We start from the raw sequence: 19,560 nt of genomic DNA, 5'->3' as shown, positions 1-19,560 counted from the left end.
CTATCCCTACAGCTTCAGATATGGTTGCACCAGTTGTACCTAATTTACACAATCAACTATGTGTTATCAATAGAGATTATTTTAAAATTGATTTAATTTTCTTATTTAAAGAATATAGTTTTGCTGAAAATCATGATAAGAGAAAATCTTATCATGCGAATTTTTCTGTATCTGAAAAGCTACGTGTCAAATGCAAATGGAAAGAAAAGATGTATGAGCTTCAAAAGCACATTATTTTCTTTGATTTCGTTGAAAATTAGTATGTCCACAAAACAGTTTAAATGTTTTAAAAACTGATTTTGTCAAGAAAGAACGAAAGGCTATTATCAAATCTAGCCATCCTCATTCGGAGGCAATTGTTATTTTCCATTTAGAAACTGATTTAATTGCTTCCCCTTTTAAGACTTCCAATACAAAGTCCAAAGATAAGGAGACTATTACAGTTTTATCTAAAACAAAAAATATTATTCAACAAAATAATTTTTCAAATGTCTTTTTCCAAACCATTGGACAACAATTGGATCGATTTGAAGAAAAGATAGAAAACCCAATTTCTACCTTATCTTCAAAATCTGTTTCACAAACTATTGAAAAACCTTGATAAAATTGATCAAATCCTTAAAGAAATTAAAAAATATATAAAAAGAAATAAAAAAATAAAATAAAAATAAAATAAACCTTCCACTAGTGCCCTAACTAGCAAGAAAGATGATTTTTCTGTTCAAACCACAGATGAGTCATCTGATAGTGATTCTTCAACTATTAAAAATATTGATTTACTTGAAAAGAATTGTCAATATTTCAGTTTAAAACCTGAAATTTCCCGACTTTCTTCAAGACCCAATTCAATGAGTTTTACAAAGAATTGGTATTCCAGACCTAATCCTCCTGATTTACAATCTGAAGAAAAGATTTTTCAATCTCAATCTTTGTATTCTGCTAACAAAACCCACAAATGGAATATTGATGGGATGTCTGAACAAGAAATCCTCTACCATGTGTAAGATGTCTCTTGTTGCAAATGCTTATATTAACAATAATATCAGAGAACCTAATATTGCTATTATTTTAACCACTGGTTTTACCGGAATGATCCCCTATTTGGTGGGATAAACACTTTACTACGGAGACCAGAGATTTAATCCAACATGTTAAACGTGATGATAGTGGCTTACCTATTTTCAATGAAGCCATTGGAATGGCACAGCCTGATGGTGTTAATACTTTAATTTATACTATTATCAAACATTTTGCTAGTACTCCTTTAAATAATACAAATCGTGTTAGTGATTATTTGAATAATTTACGATACTGTCAGATATCTAATTATAGATAGTATCAAGATATTTTTATGTCTAGAGTGATGCTTCGTGATGACGGTCAGAAGCCCTACTGGAAAGAAAAATTTATTGATAGTTTACCTCATTTACTGATATCTCAAAATTTCTTAATTATGATAATTAAACCTATGGTGATATTTTCAGTGTAATTAAAAAACTTGCTATTAGTATGTGCAATGATCAAATAACTTCGTCAACAATTAAAAAATAGCAAGAAAGCCAAATGAGAAAATTTATTGAACAATTTGGCCTTCCTCCTATTGCTCCTTCCAGACGAAAGCATAAACATTTTACTAAGTTTTCCAAACTTCATGGTGGGTAAAATGAGAAAACCCCATGATGATTTTTACAAAAAACCCTTTACTAAAAAATCTTTTTATAAGAAAAAGAATTTCCAAAATCCTTCAAAGGAAAAATGTTTTAATTGTGGCAAAAATGGACATTTTTCTGATAAATGCACCCAAAAGCCCAATAAACTAACAAATAAGCTTAATGAGTTAAACATTAGTGTCATGGATCAAGAAGAATTGTTTCAACTCCTAGAAACAAAGTCTTCTTCATTTGACATAAATGAGTTCAATTATAGTGATTCACTGGATCCTCTGATTCTCCCAATATTAAACTTGGTTGTAATTCTAATTATTCTTGTTGCAAGCCTTCAAGTAAAACAATCAATGTTTTAACCAAAGCCGAAGAATAAGAAAATCTTTTATTAAATCTAATTTCCCAAATACAAGATCCAGAGCTTAAATAACAATATCTTCTCAAGCTCAAGAAGACTATGGTTCGCCAAGATTCAGAAACTTTTAAACAAATGATCAATTTTCAAGATACTTTGGAGAGATTTCAAAAGAAAAAACCTAAAGATATTTCTACAAGTGATTTACAAAATGAAGTTAATTTAATAAAAAAAGAAATTATTGAACTCAAAGGTGAGATCAATAATCTCAAAACTTCAAATGGTGCTTTAAAAAAAATTATATTTTAAAATAGACAAATACATTGATCATGACACTCCTTCTGACCATGAGCAACCAAAAGTTTTTGAGAAATTTTCAGACAATCAAATTGCTTTAATTCGTCATTCAATTCCTCCCAAGTGGTTTTCCCGTGTTACTATTATTGTTTGTCATGAATTCAAATTTTCTATTGTTGCTATGATTGATTCCGGATTGGATATGAATTGTATCCAAGAAGGATTAATATCTAGTAAATATTATAAAAAGTCTACTAAAAAATTATCTGCTGCAAATGGATCTCAAATGAAGATCACTTATGAGTTAAACAATGCTCATATTTGTCAAGATAATATTTGTTTTAAAATTCCTTCTGTTTTAGTCCAAAATATGTCCCACAATGTCATATTAGGAATTCCTTTTATTTCAACTTTGTATCCTTTTATTTCTGATAAAGATGGTATTACCACTTATCCTTTTAGACAAAAAGTAAAATTTAAATTTGCTTCCAAATTCGAAATTGACACTGATAAGAGTTTAGAATCTTTGCTTTTAGCAAAAAACCAACATTTGAATTTCCTTCAACAAGAAATCAAATTAAAAAAGATTTCTGAACAATTGTCTAGTCCTTGCTTCAGTAAAAAATTGCTGATTTTAACAAACGATTGATTTATGATGTTTGTTCTGATTTTTCAAATGCATTTTGGTATAGGAAAAGACATGTTGTTTCTTTACCTTATGTTAAAGATTTTTCTGAGAAAAATATTCCAACTAAAGCTCGCCTTATTCAAATGAATAGTGAGACTTTAGAATTTTGTAAAAAAGAAATCAATGATTTACTTACAAAGAAAATTATTAGGCCCAGTAAGTCTCCTTTGTTTTGTGCTGCTTTTTATGTCCAGAAAAATACAGAGATTGAGAGAGGGACCTCTCGCCTAGTGATTAATTATAAACCTTTGAATAAAGTCTAAAGTGGATTAGATACCCCATCCCCAACAAAAAAAGACTTAATTCATAGGTTGAGTGATGCTGTTATTTTTTCCAAGTTTGATTTAAAATAAGGATTTTGTCAAATCCAGATTAGTGAGTCAGACAAATATAAGACTGCTTTTATCACACTTTTTGGCCACCATGAGTAGAATATGATGCTTTTTGGTCTCAAAAATGCTCATAGTGAATTTCAAAACATCATGAATGATATCTTCAATTCCTTTACCTATTTGACTATCGTCTACATTGATGATGTTCTCATATTTTCCAAATCTATTGATGAACATTGGAAACATTTGCATTCGTTTCTTGATATCATTAGATTAAATGGTCTTATTGTCTCTGCTAAGAAAATCCAATTGTTCCAAACCAAGGTTAGATTCCTTGGTTATGATATTTCTGAAAGCAAAATCAAACCCATTAATAGGGCTATTGAATTCGTTGATAAATTTTCTGATGTTATCCTTGATAAAAACCAATTACAAAGGTTACTTGGTTCACTCAATTATGTTGCTGATTTCTACCAGAACATATGAAAACAATGTAAGCCACATGTTTGGTCAAAAATACAAATCTTGTTAAACAAATCAAGGCACATGTCAAAACTCTCCCATGCCTTGGTATTCCTACTTCTGATTCCTTTAAAATTGTTGAAACAGATGCCTCAGACATTGGTTATGGTGGCATTCTGAAACAAATTGTTTCACCAAGCTCACCCGAACAAATTGTTCGGTTTCATTATGGAGTTTGGAATCATGCACAACATAATTATAGTACTATTAAGAAAGAAATATTAGCTATATTACTATGCATTTCAAAATTTCAAAGTGATTTGTTAAACAAAAAATTCTTATAACAAATAGATTGCAAAAGTGCTAAATATGTTTTAGAAAAAGATGTTCAAAACATTGTATCAAAACATATTTTTACTCAATGACAAGCTATTTTAAGTGTATTAGATTTTGATATTGAATATCTTAAGGGTTCAGACAACTCTATTCCTGATTTCCTTACATGTGAATTCTTACAGCAACCATGAGTAAAAAGAAAGACAAAGGAAAACAAATTGTTATTGTACCTCCAAAACCTGTTTCAAACCAACCTACTTCACCTTTAAAAATTGCTAACAGATTTACTACCTTAGGTAGTATTTCTAAATCTATTTCATTTGCTTCTACTGTTTCAACCTCATATGATCTATATGCTAAACCCGTTGCATATGCAAAATCCAATCAATACTTCCTACCTACTTCAAAAACCCAATACATCAAAAAAATGTGTTCTTGGAATTTGTTTTACATTGAACCCAACCGGTCAATATATACAGACCCATTCAAAATTGCTACTATAGCAATTTTCCTCCAAATTTCCATTGGATCCCAAAAAATCTAGCCAAAAATCTCCAATATTATTCTAGTACCCTGATTCACACAAATTCTCTTATTATTAAACCAATTTTTGACAAAACTGATAAATCTAAATTGATTTATCACAGTGCTTATATTTCCCACCTTATCACGGAAGAAGATTGGGGTACCCATCCCTCTACTTCAAAAAGGCTTCCTGATTCTAAAATAATTTATACATACTATGACTACACTGAAGCCTGGTTCAAATTCATACTGTTTCAAACACCTGATATGTCTCATTCTTGGTTTCTTAATTTTGACAAAAAAATCAAAGGAAAGATTTTTCTGTGGTTCAACAAATGGTGGCACCAATTTGGTCTTATTCCAGAAATTTTTTCTGAAGAGCTCCAATAAGCCTTCAAATGTTTTACCAATGAAATTCTATCAAAATTGGACAGACATATGACAAAGTTCCCATAATCTCTTCATTTTTGCAAATGGTTCAAAACTTCATGGATCTTAAAATGGAATTATGAGAAAAATGGAGATTTAATTGTTCGATATACTTTTGTCAAGCGGTGGGATAGATTTCCCCACACGCAAAACATTATTGACGCTGTTATTAGAGAGTTCCCACAGACTGCTCTAGATCTAAAGAACTCTAAAGATTTTCCCACTATTGACCAACCATCAACACCTGGATATCCTTTGATCCAGGCTCCTGTTGCTTCAACAAAATGGAAAGCAACTGCTTCCTCTTCTGATAAAACTAATAAATCCTCTAAGTCTAAGAAGAATAATGTTCTTAAAGGACTTACAAAAAAAGATTTGATTTACTTACTTCAACAATCTGTGAATTCAGATAATTCAGAAGCCTCAGTTGCTGATCCATACGGTAACTGCTTCGAATATGATTCAGAAAGCACTCAAAGACTATATGATGATAATTGATCCCTGTTGAAGAATCAAATGCTTTACAAGCTGACAGAATACTTTCTCGCAATTCAAGTTGAGACAAGAAATGACAGCCACTTTACTTTCACGTGAATGGATGCACTATCCAATTACGGCTCATTGCTTTCACTGTATTACTTTCACTGTTTCTACTTTCACTGTACTGCTTTAATTATTATACACAGTGCTTCCTTGCTCTATAAAAAGAAAGCCTGACTTCAAAACTAGGGAGAATCCAGACGAGAATTCAATCTACCTATTTCCGGACTCTAGGTATCACTCCTTGAGCCTTCTTCTCCCATCCCTTCCTTCTCTTCTTCTTCATCCCTTATCTCCCCACCTGTTGTAATATTTTGAATTTGTTAACTTGTAACTTGTTTATATTTATACAATTTATTTATTTTCATTTTTATCTTTTACATTCATTCATATGGTAGGTTCTACCTCCTGGCTATTTTCTGCAATCATGTTTAAATTCTGTCATTACATTTATGCATTGGTCGGCTCTACTGCCACATATTCTATTCACGTTTAATTTAATTTTTGTTCCTCTCTTCCTTTGAATTTTTTTTCCTCTGTTCTACCCTTTTTTGGTATCGAACTTGGCTTTTAAAAACCTTTTAGGACAAAACTAGGCTAGCTTGAATTCAGATTTGGGAATAGATGGTTTTAGATGAAAGATGAAAGTTGAATAAAATATTATTAGAATATTATTTTTTAATATTATTATTGTTTTGAGATTTAAAAAAGTTAAATTATTTATTATATTTTTTGTGAAAATTTAGAAAAGTTATAATGATGAAATGAGATGAGATAAAATACTTTTCGAATCCAAACATAGCCTTAAGCTTCTACGAAAAAATAATGCCATGCCAGAAATTATTTATTTATTTATTTATTTGCAAAGTAATATATTTTAGTAGAAAAATAATGGATGCAACCGGCTTGGATAACCCCATGGCATTGCATCTAACATGGCATTAATAAAAAACGACACCGTTTCAATTTTTGGTCAAACACAAGTGCAAAGCCTCCATCCCACCCCATCTCGATGAGTATCCTTCTATGTATCTTCTAAAATTCTCCAAAGTCTTCTCCATCGATGCTATCAACAATAGGAACTCCCCCACGATTGACGTAGACGACGTTTGAGGCTTGTCTAGTTCCTAACGTTTTGGGCTTTTTCAATCTATGCATCATTTGCATAGAAATTTCAAGAATTTCATCTCTTTCTTACTCTGTTTCAACTGCAAAATCACCTAATAGCACCTTTCTAGGACCTTCATGAATCAAATAGAAAATCAAACGACAAGTGCCACTCAAGAAAGGCCATGGAAGCACTGGAAACCTCCATTTATCTCCTTTATTTTTACTCCTCTTTGACATTCTCCAACTGGTAAGTCGATTGGCATTTTGCTTTGTGAGGTTGGTGAATTTACCTCATGTGGGTCTGAGTGGTTTTGGGAATGATAGAGAGATGGGTTATGCCGTCCATTGGTGTTTTGCTGTCCATAGGATTGAAGAAAATTCTTTTTGCTTTTTCTTTTCTTCTTCTTCTTTCTTTCTTTCTTTTTTTCTCTTCTTGTATTTTTTTCTGAAAGAGGCTGATGTGGCATTGTGAAAGGCTATTGGTTGTCCCCTCGATTCCAAGTGCCGATTGTCCCTAGCAAAGCTGATTTTAGTATGGCTAGTTTAGGTTTACATTTACACACAAAGATGGTTGGAATAAGGTCCAGTAAAAATACACTAACAACAACAAGCTAGGGTTGGGCCTCATGGATAAAAAAAAAAAAAAAAAAAAAAAAAATGGGTCTAGAGTAACACAAATTCTCGCGAAAATGAGTTGAGACTCAAAATCACATAAAGCTCGTGTCTCAAAAAGAAGAGAAAAGAAAATGTTGCTCCCGAGCCCAAACCACACAAAATTTAGGCCCTATCCCAAAAAGGATAACAAGAACTACAACTTAAAGTTGTGTTTGAGTAATAAGATGATTTCATATATTCTGTGAATAGTAGTAAAAAATTAATAAAAAAATATTGAATAATAATGAATAGTCAAACAAAACAGTATAAAGTAAGTGAAAAGTAATGATAAAATAATGAATAGTAGTGAAGTATTAAAAATACTTCACCACCCAAACCAGTCCTAATCACTACAAAACAGTGCCTCCCCATATCCAAACAAGGTTATTGAAACAAAATAAGTCCTATAATTATCAAGTTAGAGTCGAATCTCTCATCCTCATTCCATTCCTCGATTTGGTGACCTTCATTATATATATATATATATATATATATATAAATATATATATATATATATATAACAAGTTAGATCGGCTTTATTCGGCCTTAAATCATTTGTCTATTTCATTCTCATGTCAAATATGGGATATAATTAAGGGTAGAAAGGGTCAAATCAAAAGGAGATATGTAAGACAAAGATTAGGGTAATTTATCCAAATATTGAGAAGTCCCATTTTGTCTTTCTTAATGAACGTTGTTACCTAATATATATATATATATACTAGTAGAAGAAACGTCATTTGGACGTTTGCCTAGTTGAGAGAAAATACATGACAAAATAACATCATTTACAGATTATATTCATAACATATCAACTAGGCATCTCAAAATAAGCTAATATACACATCAATCATAGTAATATAGATGGAAAAATAAAACAAAATAATCATATTTGTTAACAATGAATCTCAAAATAAAAGAACGTATAAAAAAAATGAATGTCAAAATTAAAGAATATACGCATCCATTATAATAATATACCTGAAGAAAATGACCTCGAGTATATTTGTTTAGCAACAATATCCTACATCAATAACACTATAAAATACTTATTATGCATTCACCATATAGTAAACATAATATAATTCTCTACATGTGATACATAATTCCATTCAGGGAGGAAAAATCAATCTCAAAGAGTAATCGATAAGAAAGTCCAACCAGAATTTTAAGTTCGATAAAACTTTATGTACTTTAAATTAAAACAGTCATCTTATAAAAAGAGAGTCATTATGATCCAACAATACATTACCTCTTCAACTAATTTTATACTCATAATTCAAAACATATATATTCATGACCAACAACAATAGTCACAAATCCAGAACTCTGAGATTCACCACCAGGTCCCACATTGACCCCACCTCCCACAATGACTTCTTGGAGCAAATGCTCTCCATTATTCCTCTTCCTTGCTACTCCTAGTCCTAGTCTGACCTCCACCCCGCTAAGATCCCTGCCAATTCCTCATTTTCCAATAATTAAGGAGGAATAACATACTTCTACATTAAAATTAAAACTCAATACTAAAAGAACGATCATGCAAACATAAAAATTAAAATAGACAGCACAAAAATTTGAAACAGATAGTAATAGAAACTGTAACAGACAGCAACAAGTGCTTTTCTCTCTCAGGTTCTTCAAGTTTTCAACCCTTTTTCCCTTTATTTCTTAATGAATTATATAGCTATAAAAATCAGAAATGAATTTGGTAGAAGCAATCATTTACCCCCAAAGATATCTTAAGAACTAAGCATGAAAATAGTTCAAATAGAAAAAAATTGTTCACAAAGACATAATCATCGACTTTAGTAGTGCAAATATAGACACACCTCCTGCAACAAGGAAAGTATAAAGATACTCTGGAAAAGTGTATCTTATACCATAAACTAAAGAACCCATTAGCATTATTGCATACAACAAGATAAAACATTAGTTACTGGAAAAAAAAAAATCACCGTCACGGATATATTAATCGACTTGTACAAATAATCCACCCTCAACACAACAAATAAATAGCAATAAAATTCCCTATTCATTTCATCGATCATCATTTTAAAAACAGAAAGGCAAAATAAAGCCATTATTTTCATAAACTCTTTACATATATAGCAAATTCTATTTGAGCTCTAGGATCCTCCATTCCTTTTTCACACGAGATGCCATCAAACAACACATCTCAATCCAAGGAAGGCCAAATATATACAATTTGTAAGTCCTCTGATAACAATCTTTCTTCCAACCAGAAAAATGATGAAAATCTTTCTTTTTCCTTTACATGTTAAAAAACGTGTCAAGGGAATGTAGGATTGGTTTGTCAGTAAAAGCATGCAGTTTATAGGTAGATATCATCATGCTTGGCGAACAACAGGTTCGTTTCAACTCAGATTGTATAAACTTGAAATCATTTTTTAGGATTTTTCCAGGACCTGTAATTAACCAAAAAAAAAATCAATATTTTCTGCAACAACAAATTAAATTTCCCTAATTGGTAGTAAGGAAGCATAAATACTCTTCATGTGTTTTTAACACTAAAGCATATCAACAACCTTCTGTTTGCAAGCAAGATTTATACCGAAAATGTTTGCTTAGTACCTTGATATCCTTCTTTTAATAGAAATAAATGCTATGAAAACATTGGTGGAGGAATTTTTCTCAGCCCAGTGCATGTTGAAAGGAAATTTTCTCATTAATATAATATACAAAAAAATATACCACATATTTTGACTCTGAATAAAACATAACCTAGGAACTAACTGCAAGAAGGAGCCATTCTATTTACCAATGCTCTGCGACTTCAAGAAATGCACAAGTAAGATAGATAAGAATTGCATAACTGCAAAAACAAAAAACTTCAAAGACACATCAACAAATAAATTGAAAAGTCTTATTAGTGAAACTAATGGATAAGTTGAGAAATAATAAAACACAACAGATATTTAATAGCATGAATGATAAGTGAAATTTCATGCAACTTTAGTTATAAGTATGACAGGCCACACACACACACACAGATTGAAAAGTCTGATTAGTGAAATTAATGGATAAGTTGATAAATAATAAAAACACAGTAGATATTTAATAGCATGAATGATATGTGAAACTTCATGCAACTTTAGTTATAAGCATGACAGGCCACATTTCTTTAAATTGACGGTAATGGAGGTAATTTCTTGAAATGGAACAAGTTTCCTATTTGATAAATGAAAAAACTACCTTCTTGGCAAGCATGCTGTTTTGCTCCGGTAATGCCTTATCTTGTGATCATGAGAAGCTGTTAGAGGACACATCCAATCAACAACATAACATGTCAATGATAGATGGATTCTCTACTTCATAGATGTTTATGGGAGAATTAGAGGCTTACATTTTTCTGAAGCTCCAAAATGGACTAGTGCATAACTTAGTTCTGCAAGTGAGAATGATTTCTTAATTTATGGGAGAATTAGAGCTTACCTTGTTTTGAAAACCCCTGAGACAAAGTTTGTCAGCTTGTTTGGTTCATTGATAACTTGTCATCAAGACATTACTTATCAATAACATTGAAATTAGACACTACAAACTCCAATGAATACAAATATTGAGGGGTTTAATATATATATATATATATATATATATATGTGTGTGTGTATATATGTATATGTATATGTATATGTATATGTATTAAGTAGCTTATAGTACCATATGGGTGGAAGTCATTGTTGAAGATCAATGGAGCTGCTGAGTTGGAGAACCAAGAAACACAGTCATCATCACCTGCATTACCATTGAATGGCAGGTCAGCAAAGAAAGGAAAAACAATCGTGTAAGGAAATGGGAAAGGAATTCTGAGGAATAAAGTTTCTGTCCTATGTCCAGACCATGTCCTTTTGTTTGTATTCAACTTTCATTTCTGTAAAAGCAGTGTGTGCAGGGTAGTGGTAGGATGTACACATTGCAGAATTTTGTAAGCTAGTGACACATATGTAAGTCTATAAAGAGTAGACCCTCTTGTACAGAAACACAAATATGAATTTACAAAAGCAATTAATTTCAGTTTTTTCCTTCATCACTCTGATAAGTTCCTGGTGTTTTCCATAAATTCATTTGCATTTGCATTTGTTTTATGGTATCAGAGCTTAGGCTATGGAGGAACACAACTCAGAAAGCCACAACCAAAACCAAAACTCAAATCCAACCAAAGACCCTGCTCATCCAAGCAGTCCATACTACATTGGCACAAATGATGGGACTGGCTCTATGCTTGTTACTCATAGCTTGGATGCTAGTAACTATTACTCATGGGCTCGATCAATGAAGAGAGCATTGAGAATCAAAAATAAGCTTGGCTTCATTGATGGAAGCCTATATGAGCCAACTGACCCAAATGACCCTCTCATGGAACATTGGCTGGGCTGCAATGATGTTGTAATCACTTGGATGCAAAATACCATGGCTCTTGATATCAAATGCAGCACAGTATATGCAGAAACAGCACATGAACTTTGGCTTGAGTTAGAGCAACGTTTTGCACAACAAAATGCACCTCGAATCTTTGAGATCAAACAAGCTGTAACTATGTTGATGCAAAACCAAGATGTTGTAAGTGTTTATTTCTCCAAACTCAAAACTTTACTTGATGAGTTTTTAAACTATGAGACAATTCCAAGTTGCAGCTATGAAGGCTTGAAAACTGTTGTACAAAACCAACAAAGGGATTGGATTATGAAATTCCTAATGGGTTTGAATGATTCCTATAAGGGAATCAAAGCACAAATTCTCTTAATCAAACCCTTTCCTAGTCCTAATGAGGTTTATTCCATAATACAACAAGAAGAGAAAAGAAGGGAAATATCCACTGAGAGATCTGTTCATGACTTTATGGCACTGTTTACTCAAGGCAACTACAAGGAAGGTGGTAAACCAAACTTTTCTGCACAAAAAAGGGATCGATACTATTGCTCTTTTTGCAAAATTACAGGACACTCTCTAGAAAGATGCCTTAAGGCTAACCCAAACAAATTAGTTTGCTCTCATTGTCAAATCCCAGGTCATACTGCAGATAAGTGTTTTAAACTGCATGGATATCCACCAACTCACAAGTTTGATGGAAGGAATAGATCTTCAGCAAATCAAGTCACTGCATCTTCAACTTCTGCACATGATTTGGAAAATGACAAGTCTCAAGTGTCCTTAAGCCAAGAACAATATTCACAGCTTCTGGCTTTCCTCAAACCTGCAGCAAGTCCCTTAGCCAACAATGTCCAAAGCATTTTGGCATCTTTATCTTCTAATGAAAATGTTCATCAAATTTCTAGTACACCCTCATTATGTTTATCTGTTTTTAACTCCAAGCATTCAAATAAATTGAATGTGCCTTGGATCATTGATACAAGAGTAACAGACCATATGATTTGTTCTCCATCACTATTCTCATCAATCCAATCACAAACTTCTTTTTTTGTTGCTCTACCTAATGGTCATACTGCTGCTACTACTCACATAGGATCAGTAAAAGTTAGAAATTACCTAACCCTTCAGGATGTTCTTTGTGTCCCTAACTTTACTTTCAACTTAATTTCTGCCAGAAAATTAACTCAAACCCTTCACTGTTGTTTAATTTTCTTCCCTCATTTCTGCTACATACAGGACCTTTTAGTTTGGAAGACGATTGGCATGGGTGAAGTGAGGCAAGGGCTGTACCACATGCTACAAGGGGAGGTCTCTCCCTCAGCCTTGTCAGATACCTTGAGAAAAATGAGTCCACTCTCTTCTTTTTCTGTATCTGCTTCAGTCACCAGCAATGACCAAAACTTTGATGTTTGGCACTATAGACTAGGACATTCTTCTTACTCAGTTTCTAATATAAATGGTGAAGTTCATTTTTCCAAAATTCTTAATGAAAAACCTTGCTCCATATGTCCTCTAGCCAAACTGCACAAACTACCATTTCCTCTGAGCATACACAAAATAGAAAAATGTTTTGAACTGTTACATTGTGACATTTGGGGCCCTTGCAATGAGATTGGCAGTGATGGATCAAAATATTTCTTGACTATTGTAGATGACTTCAGTAGATGTACCTGGAACTACATGTTAAAACTAAAATCTGATGCCACCACAACCCTTCAGAGTTTCTGTGCTATGATAGAAACTCAGTTTGAGACCAAAATAAAAATCATTCGAAGTGACAATAGGGGAGAGTTTAACATGAAGGACTTTTATCTCAAAAATGGCATCATACATCAAAGGAGCTGTGTTGAGACACCTCAACAAAATGCTGTAGTGGAAAGAAAACACCAACATATTTTAAACACAGCAAGGGCATTAAGGTTTCAAAGTGGAATCCCCTTAATATTGGAATCATTGTATTTTGACTGCTATGTATTTGATAAACAGGATACCTTCACCTGTACTGAGTAATAAAAGTCCATATCAAATCCTTTTTAACAAAGCCCCAAATTACACACACCTTAAAGTTTTTGGTTGCTTGGCCTTTGCCACCATCATTGTCAATGAAAGGCATAAATTTGACCCTAGAGGAAAAAGGTGTGTGTTCATAGGGTACCCTTTTGGAGTTAAGGGATACACTTTGCTTGATCTTGAAACCAAGAAAACATTCATTTCTAGAAATGTAATTTTCTATGAAAATGTTTTCCCTTACAAAAATGGGATTTTCACAAAAACTCATGAGCAATCAAACCAAAGCAATATCAGCTTCACTCAAATCCCTACCATCCTTACAGAATCTGTCACAACTCCTCCAAATATTTCTCAAGAAGCAGAAGCAAATTCTCAAAATACCATCTCTGAACAGGAAGTTTCTGACACTTTTCCTCAAATCGAGTCAGAAACTATCCCTCAAGACCTTCCCACTCATCACCATCCATCAAATATAACACCAACCACTCATTTGCCCAGGAGGTCAACAAGGAATCGAAGAACACCTACCCACTTGCAGGATTTCATATGTCAGCAAGTCTCTTCTCTTCACCCATCTCAAATGTTGAACAAATAGAAAGGCAAGAGTCCATCAGGTCATGCTTACCCTCTTAGTGATAGTATTTCATATGAAAAGCTTTCCAATTTACATAGAGCTTTTGTTGTTTCCATTACCTCTCAAACAGAACCCAAAACTTATCAAGAAGCCAAAAATTCACCTGAATGGTGCACAACTATGAAAGCTGAAATAGAAGCTCTTGAACTCAATGACACTTGGGACTTAGTTAATTTACCACTTGATAAGGAAGCAATTGGATGCAAATGGGTATATAAAGTTAAGTATAAAGCTGATGGGAGTGTAGAGAGATATAAGGCAAGGTTGGTAGCAAAGGGATATATCCAACAAGAAGGACTAGACTACCATGAAACTTTCTCATCTATGGCCAAACTTGTCACTGTCAGAACACTGCTAGCTGTAGCAGCAATAAAGTGATGGGGACTTTTCCAATTCGATGTAAACAATGCATTTTTACATGGTGAATTAGATGAGGAAGTCTATACGAAACTTCCTCCTGGGTATTGTGATGTAGATAGTAAGAAAGTGTGCAAATTGAACAAAAGTCTATATGGACTCAAACAAGCATCATGGCAGTGGTACTCCAAGCTCTCAAACTTCATTTCTGAGTAAGGATTCACTCAATCTAAAGCTGATTACAACTTATTCATCAAAAGGACTAAGGATTCATTCACAGCCATCTTGGCATATGTGGATGATATTATAGTAGATGGTGATTGTATTGAGAGTATCAACTACCTCAAGACTTCCCTTCATGAAAAGTTCAGAATCAAAGACCTAGGCAAGTTGAAATACTTCCTAGGATTTGAGGTGGCCAGGACTGAGGATGGGATTCACATATGCTAGAGAAAATATGCTCTAGATATTCTAAGTGATTCAGGAACCATTGGATCTACACCTGCTAGGATCCCTATGGATCAAAACATCAATTTAAACAAGGAGGAAGGGGAGCTACTTCCAGAACCAACAATGTACAGAAGGTTAGTTGGTCGATTACTATACTTGACAATAACTAGGCCTGATCTTTCATATGCAGTCCAGTTATTAAGCCAATTTATGGAGAGCCCTCAGGTCCCACATCTACGTGCAGCACACAAAATCTTAAGGTACATCAAGAGGGCACCAAGTCAAAGGTTATTCTATCCAAGAAATTCAAAATTACAACTACATGGATATAGTGATTCGGACTGGGGAACTAGCAGGAGGTCTGTGACAGGCTATTGTGTGTTAATTGGTGAATCATTAGTGTCTTGGAAGTCCAAGAAACAGTAGGTTGTTTCCAGGTCCTCATCAGAGGCAGAGTATAGGGCCATGGCCAATGTGTGCTGTGAATTGACATGGCTGAAGTTCTTATTTGAGGACTTACATGTTGAACATTCTCAAGCACCCTTTCTATACTGTGATAACAAATCAGCTCTACATATAGCCACCAATCCTGTCTTCCATGAGAGGACCAAGCATATAGAGATTGACTGCCACCTAATTCGAGACAAAATACAAGAAGGGAGTATCATTACAGAACATGTGTCCAGCAAATCACGAGTGGCAAACATACTAACCAAGGCTTTGGACTCACAAAGCTTTTATTCTTGCATGTCCAAGATGGGAGTAGCAGATATCTACTCTCCATCTTGCGGGGGGCTGTTGAAGATCAATAGAGCTGCTGAGTTGGAGAACCAAGAAACACAGTCATCATCACCTGCATTACCATTGGATGGTAGGTTAGCAAAGAAAGGAAAAACAATCGTGTAAGGAAATGGGAAATAAATTCTGAGGAATAAAGTTTCTGTCCTATGTGCAGGCCATGTCCAGACCATGTCCTTTTGTTTGTATTTAACTTTCATTTCTGTAAAAGCAGTGTGTGCAGGGTAGTGGTAGGATGTACACATTGCAGAATTTTGTAAGCTAGTGACACATATGTAAGTCTATAAAAAGAAGACCCTCTTGTACAGAAACATAGATATGAATATACAAAAGCAATTCATTTCAGTTTTTTCCTTCATCACTCTGATAAGTTCTTGGTGTTTTCCATAAATTCATTTGCATTTGCATTTGTTTTAGTCATTGACCTATACTTTTGCCATGTAATTTCAGAGTGCTCTTACTGGCCTTCGCTGCCACCAGAAATTGGGTCATTCACCAACTTGATGTCAACAATACTTTTTTATACAATGATCTTGATGAAGAGGTCTATATGACACCCCCCCACTTGGTTATTGCCCTAAGGGGGAGACACTTGTGTGTCAGCTACGGAAATCTCTATACGGTCTAAAGCAAGCCTCCCACAACTGATTTTTTAAACTAACCACTATGCTTCTTGATGCAGGTTTTCATCAATCTCAAGCAGACCACTCTTTATTTACTCTTATCTCTCCCACTAGCATCACCATGGTTCTAGTTTATGTTGATAACATCTTTGTTGCTGGCAATGATATTTCTCATATTGATGTTTTTAAATGCATTCTATCTACACATTTCAAAACAAGGGATCTTTGGTCCCTCAAATACTTCCTTGGTCTTGAAGTTGCTCGTTTTCAGACAGGCATTTTCTCAACCAACGCAAGTATACTCTTGATATCCTAACTGGTAGCGGCCAACTTGGTGCTCAGACCGCACTCTTTCCCATGGAACAAAACTTGAAGCTCACCAACCATGATGGCTCTCTTCTCATTGACCCTGGCGCCTATCGCCGACTGGTTAGTCGCCTCATCTATCTGACTATAACCCGCCCTGATATTGTTTTTGCAGTAAATTTTCTTAGTTAGTTCATGCATGCTCCTCGCGATCTACACATGCAAGATGTCATTCATGTTCTACGCTACCTCAAGGGCAGTCCTGGTCAAGGCATTTTCTTCTCCTCCTCTAGTCCTTTACATGTTACCACCTACACCGACTCCAATCGGGCCAGTTGTCCCACTACCCACCGATCCACCACAGGGCTCTTCAATTAGCTTGGCACGAGCCCCATTTCTTGGTGAACAAAAAAATAGACTACAGTGGCCCATTCCTCCACTGAAGCTGAATATCGTGCCATGGCAGTCACTACTTGCGAACTCATCTGGCTGAAACAACTCCTCACAGATCTTGGTGTCTATCATCCCAAACCTATCAGTCTTTATTGCTACAACCAATCCACTCTCCACATCGCTCACAACCCTATCTTTCATGAGCGCACCAAACACATTGAGATTGATTGTTACATCATTCATGATAAAATTCGTGCCGACCTTCTTACCGTTGTTCACACATCTTCTCATGAGCAAATTGCCGACATCTTCACCAAAGCCTTGGGACAGGAAATTTTCCATCACTTTCTCCGCAAGTTGAGCATTACGGATCTCCATGCACCAACTTGAGGGGGAGTATTGACAGGATCACATCCCACCAAATTAGCCATTCCCTGATATTAGCATTTATTTGTAATTGTAATTATTTCATTCCTTTTTTAATTGTTACCATAGAAAGACAAGGCATGTATCTATATATTTTATACGTTCCTACACTGTAAATGTACTTCTCAAAAATATTGAATTCAATTCTTAACACCTCTCTTTATAAGAAAATAGGGCAGAAAATCATCTCACCTCTTCAAGCTGTATGTTGCACAATTTATGCTTCTGTCTAAGTTCCCTCCACTTGGTTACACATCCAACTAAACAAGCATTAGAAGGAAATACAAGATAAAATTAAAAAATAAATAAATACATCTCTTTAAAGTTAACAATCAAGGGAAAAAGCATGTTAGGCTGTTGAAACTTACAGAAGCTCACCCAAGGGAAAACAATGAAGAAACTGAGAACAAACTTTGACAAGCTGGTGGTGTGGCGAAGAAAAGCTGCTACCTTGCATGGTGGCTGTTTCCGATGAGAGAAGCTGCTTGAAAATGAAGGTCTTGCAACGTGCACTCGACGGAGAAGACGCGTGGAAGAGAGGCAAAGAGCTGGACGAGGCAGCTGGTCTCAGCTTTAACCAGGACAGCATCTGAAGGTGGAAGCTCACAGTGACTCCGTGGCTTTGTGCTCTAGCTGGTTGGGTATGGTGGAGTGCTCTGTTTCTGAACATCAAAACAGAGGTTTCCTGTGTGCGTCTGGGCAGTTTCCAAGGTGTTTTTGACATGAGATAGGGTGGCTGCCGTGGGAGAAAATAGGTGCGACGAGTCTAGGTTTTCTGTGAAGGTGCCAAACGTTTCTCCTATTTTGGTGTGGCGGTGAAGAGGAATATGCGGAGAGAGAAAGAGAGAGAGAGAGAGAGAGAGAGAGGGGGGGGGAAAAAAAGACTTGGGGCAAGAGATTTGTCGGTCAGGAAGGTAAAAAGACTAAAATATTTGTCAGCAAAACAAAAATAAAAGCAAACAACCTGTAATTTTAAAATACAACTAAGTGTAAAATTGAAAAAAAAATAGACAAATATACTGTACGTAGAAGACGGATTTGCACTTTTATAGATAGTAGATCGATATATATGGTACATGATATAATTAGGTGCATGGCCTTTTGAAAGAAGAAGTCCAATGATTATGATGGTCGGGACCTTTATCGAATGCCACGTACGTACATTATTTAATGTTATTGTCAAATTACGTATACATGTAGTTCTCAATATTCCCCCATTAAGGAATTATGTCGACAGGTAATTCAATTTCATGTAAAGACGCCATTAAAGCTAGCTAGCTACAAGTCCTGCATCCACATGCCGATCATAAACTAAGCCTTAAGAGCAACGTCCCACCACCGTATATATATTTTCCATCAAAATAAACTTATAAATTGTGGCTTAATTTAGTAATTAATATATTAGATTGTAAAATTATTAATTTTCTTATAAAATCATGTATGTTAATTTTTAAATTTACTTTTATATAATTTTTATTATTATTATCTTACTTTTATCGTATTGTGTTGACGTATATATTATTGTTTGTAATCCGAATCATCGACCAATTAGTGCTATATTATATGCATCCATTTGGTGGTGCCATGCATGGTCGACATGGTCGTAGTTCAAATTTCCTTCAATATCTTGATTAATCAGATCATGTTTACAAAAATAAAAATAAAAAATAATTATTTGAATTGATCTATGGACCATTTGAAAACAATATAATAGTGTCATATCAAGTACTTCTGGTGCTTATCACATGAATCTATATTGGCAAAATCAAAATTAATATA

At 34.3% G+C, this 19,560-nt stretch overlaps 2 long non-coding RNA genes across 2 annotated transcripts; both read right to left on the bottom strand.

Annotated features, from left to right (window-relative positions):
• Window positions 1–8,711: 8,711 nt before the first annotated feature.
• LOC122305764 lies at window positions 8,712–15,868 on the bottom strand. Its single transcript, XR_006241227.1, has 3 exons — window positions 15,756–15,868; window positions 10,609–11,148; window positions 8,712–8,848 (listed from the first exon to the last, which is right to left on the bottom strand). It is a non-coding gene; the product is annotated as an uncharacterized LOC122305764 (long non-coding RNA).
• An 84-nt stretch (window positions 15,869–15,952) lies between these two features.
• LOC122305763 lies at window positions 15,953–18,607 on the bottom strand. The gene is made up of 3 exons (XR_006241226.1): window positions 18,150–18,607; window positions 17,974–18,041; window positions 15,953–16,088 (listed from the first exon to the last, which is right to left on the bottom strand). It is a non-coding gene; the product is annotated as an uncharacterized LOC122305763 (long non-coding RNA).
• Between the last annotated feature and the right edge of the window lie 953 nt (window positions 18,608–19,560).

This window comes from Carya illinoinensis, chromosome 3 (genome assembly GCF_018687715.1).
Source record: "Carya illinoinensis cultivar Pawnee chromosome 3, C.illinoinensisPawnee_v1, whole genome shotgun sequence".
NCBI lineage: Eukaryota > Viridiplantae > Streptophyta > Magnoliopsida > Fagales > Juglandaceae > Carya > Carya illinoinensis.
The sequence above is the reverse complement of the archived record's forward strand: the minus strand, read 5'-3'. Positions and strand labels throughout refer to the sequence as shown.